Below are 3,834 nucleotides of genomic sequence, written 5' to 3'. Positions count from 1 at the left end.
ACCAAATACCTTCCTACATCTCTTTAAACTGTGGTGGAGGCACCGATCCCGCTCCAAAGCACTATAGTAAATATGATGAGCTCAACTTGTACCGAGCGGCTAGCGCAGGGGGTTCTGTCGATGATCAGCTTTAGGGGGCCAGGCCTGTGGAAAGAAGAACTCGAAACACGTTTTAAATGCCCCCTCCCCCTCCCCCCTTAACCCAATTTTTCTTCTTTTTTAAAAAAAATATATCAGCTAGGATCAACTGCTTTTTTTCCAATACATTTTTTTGTAAAATAACTGTATACTTGACAGCATTGGGAAATAATATGATATGTACAGGATAGTTACACCCACATGTACATTTCATGCATTAACTCACTGCTGGGTTAAGAGGTAGACGTAGCTGATCTGTGCCAATGAGGCGCTGCTGCAGGACGGTGGTCGTATACACACATCAATCGGCCGCACAGGAGACCATCCACTCTCACACTCCAATGCTGAAAGCTTCTCTGGGGGGAAGACCTATCGAACAACAAGGGCCGCTGCCTCGCTCTCCGGCCGGAAGAGGAACTACTCCTGATTGCAGGGAAGGCCGGGAAGTCCGAAAAGATGATTCCTCTTGCCAGCACACTACCAAGGCATTCACCACAGCAGACACCACCACACTCATGTCAGCGCACAACAGGAGGGGTGACCACGGTACAAAACGATTTACACGGCTTGCCTGAAAAAAGGAAGAGAAAACTGTGCGAGAAATTGGGTTCTACAACAATTTCTGTTTAAGAAAAATGGTAAAAGGCTAAAAGCCAGAGAATGTTACACAGATACCTCTACCCAATATACAAACCAACGCCTTTGCTTTAAACTTGTGAAGCTAGGAGACACTTGTGCGCCCCGTACCACCCTCTCATCTCTGGCTGGTTTGCTCTGGGACCGCTGCTTCATGGAAGGCCACTGTGCTGCTACCCTGCCCTGCGCCTCTGGCTCCCTCTGGTGTACACCCGCCGACAGCTGCGTCTGCCGCTTCCTGCTCTCCCGGGCCCACTCTGCTCATCCCTCCACGCCCACTGGTCCTGTCCTGCCTGGCACCACTGTGGTCCTCCTACGCCCCCTCGGGTCCTGTCCTGCCTGGCTCCACTGCGGTCCGCTCCCCGTCTCCCATGGCCTTGCTCCGCGCTGGTCCTGTGATCTTCCTCTAATTACTAAGTCCATTCTTCCTCACAATAACTACGTCCGTTCCTCCCATCGATTACTCAGTCCATACCCCTCCCCCCAAGGAAAAAGAAAAAAAATCTTCTGTCTTCTCTAAGCATTTAAAAAAAACAAAAAAACAAACTTAAAATTAAAAAAAACTTTAAACTGGTTCCATACAGAATGATCTTAGCATGTGCTCCATTGACCTACAGCTAGAGTTGAAACAATTTAAGCTCCGATTCCTTCAAAAGAGGCTGAATATCTTTTTAGAAACAAAAAAAACTTCTAGTGCGACTCAAAATGAAATAAAGGTTGCATTTCAAGATGCTTGCCAGAGCAATGGCATCAAGTGAAAAAACTGAGGGCACAGCCTCATTTACCATTGTATGCGTCTACAGTAGAAAGTGATTGTCTTCATTGCTTCTTTGGTTTTCAGACACACTAGTTTCTTTTGTTGGTTAAAACAGATTAAAGCAGAGTTTTTCTTTATACATTATTTCTCGATTTCAGTTCTAGTTACACAATAATCGTAGATATGTCGCATGTTTTTAGATGATACAAACAATAAATAGCAGTAGCAGCAGTAGCAGTAAGATTTCAACATGAATTCTCTTGCAAGTCCATGTTTAATTTTTTTTTTTTTTTTTTTTTTAACTGCTCTCTTGGTGTTTTTTTTTTTTTTTTTTTTACTGCTCTTGATTTTTTTTTTTTTACTGCTCTTGATGAATTTTTTTTTTTTACTGCTCTTGATGAATTCTTTTTTTTTTTTTTTACTGCTCTTGAAGAATTTTTTTTTCTCCACTGCTCTCTTGGTGATTTTTTTTTTTTTTTTTTTTTACTGCTCTTGATGAATTTTTTTTTTTTTTTTACTGCTCTTGATGATTTTTTTTTTTTTTTACTGCTCTTGATGATTTTTTTTTTTTTTTTATAAACTGCGCTTGATGATTTTTTTTTTTCTTTCTAACTGCTCTCTAGGTGAATCTTCGTTGTCAATCTGATTTGCTTCTGCCATTGCCTGGCTACAGTAACATTTTGAGCTTTGTATTTTGAAACAGCTTTGTAACAAAGTAAGTTCACTAGTCTGTTCGTAGTCAGCAGCATCTCGTTTCTCTGTCTAAAACATTTTATGCTTATAGAAATTCATTTAAATTCCTACTTGTTTTAAAATGCTCTCTCTCCTAAAGAGTCAGTTTACACAGCTCAGATACTTGCGGTCGCTCGCCAGGTCGCCATTGCCAGCCTCGCTCTTGTGAAATCCTGACCACTCCCTTCTCATTCCTGTGCAGCTACGTCACGGCAGCGGAAATAAAAGTTCGGCCACGCAGGCGCGTCATTCAAATCAACCAATCGCTGCCATTTTAAGGTGCTACGTCACGGCTCCCATCTTGAGCCAGCTGCGTAGATAAAAAACACTGATCTGTTGTTTTAGGTCGTTAAAAGAGGACATAACGTCAATTTATCGCGTAAATTCTTAATTTAAGAGTCGTTTTAACAAAGCGACCGTTTAGTAGAGTTCTGACAAAGCTGGCATTAAACTAATCTGTATTTGGCACACGTACCCTCTTAACTAGGTAGTGAGGACAAATAAACAAAGCTTTTGTTTCGAAAAATGCTAAATGTCATTGACATTTGATCGCAGAAACGTATAAATAACCAATAAAAGGCTTCATATCAAAAAACGATTGCGGAAAAAGGCATCAAACATAATGCGTAATGAAGCTATTTTTGCCCTCGAGGTAACTTAGGGCCTGTCGCCCAAAGATTTGCATCTTAACGCGCTTAAGTCAAATATTTCACAAAAATAAAACGAGCCAGAGCAAATTAACATATCTTTCGCTCTAACGATTGGATATCTAAAGTATTAAATAAAAAAGAACAAGCTCGCGTAGACCCGCTACGTCTCCTACCACGCCGTCGCGATCTCAATGCAGTGTGCACTCTCGGCGTCTCAATGGCGCTATTTATACTCATGCGGTGACTTGACGACGGCAGGAAGGGGTATTCATCCGATCAGAAAGTAGTCCCGCTTTCAAAGGACAAAAGACGTTTTTTAATGTGGATTACGGACAAAGACATAACTTCAAACCACTAAAGATCGACAAACTATTCAAATATATGGCCTTAAACGATAACTATGACGTTAATTTCCCCGATTGTCATGTATAAGGATCTATTTTTACATGAAGTGGCTCGTTGTAGCAGAGGGGAGCAGAGGTGTGTACTTTTATTGGGATTGGTAGGTTTCTGATGGCATGTGAAAGTGTCTGAAACACGAAACAGCAGAGTAGCTAACGATAAAAAAAGACACAAGTCACCGTTTTGTACCAAGATCAGTAACAGCCAAAACAGCTGACGTCACGGCAACGGCTGCGCGGAGTAATCTTTACTTGTGTGTGACACGGTTTTACAGACCGGATCAAACTAGAATACGGTTGAATTGGCGGTCCCCTCCCCCCTCTGCTGCAGCGATATGCTGTTTGTGATTGAAGAACAATAGAAAACAGCCAACTCATCTCCTGTATCGTGGACGCCTGTGTGTTCAACAAGAGGTTTCTCTGGCGCTAATGCTTACACTGTTTCTTCAACAAAATATAATGTCTTGTGTAATCTCAGATATATATATATATATTTTTTTTACAAGCCTCCATCATGTCA

The 3,834-nt window shown here is 41.6% G+C and overlaps 1 long non-coding RNA gene across 4 annotated transcripts; it reads right to left on the bottom strand.

Annotated features, from left to right (window-relative positions):
- Nucleotides 1-230: 230 nt before the first annotated feature.
- On the bottom strand, nucleotides 231-3,138 carry LOC310992175. 4 transcript variants are annotated; one of them, XR_014595670.1, is made up of 2 exons: nucleotides 2,079-3,138; nucleotides 231-1,952 (listed from the first exon to the last, which is right to left on the bottom strand). It is a non-coding gene; the product is annotated as an uncharacterized lncRNA (long non-coding RNA). The 4 variants fall into 4 exon arrangements; XR_014595671.1 differs by having other exon boundaries at nucleotides 231-1,924; XR_014595672.1 differs by having other exon boundaries at nucleotides 2,113-3,138.
- Between the last annotated feature and the right edge of the window lie 696 nt (nucleotides 3,139-3,834).

The sequence above is a fragment of the Trachurus trachurus genome, assembly GCF_905171665.1.
Source record: "Trachurus trachurus genome assembly, chromosome: 10".
NCBI lineage: Eukaryota > Metazoa > Chordata > Actinopteri > Carangiformes > Carangidae > Trachurus > Trachurus trachurus.
Note: the sequence above shows the minus strand (reverse complement) of the source record. Positions and strands in the feature narration are given on the sequence as shown.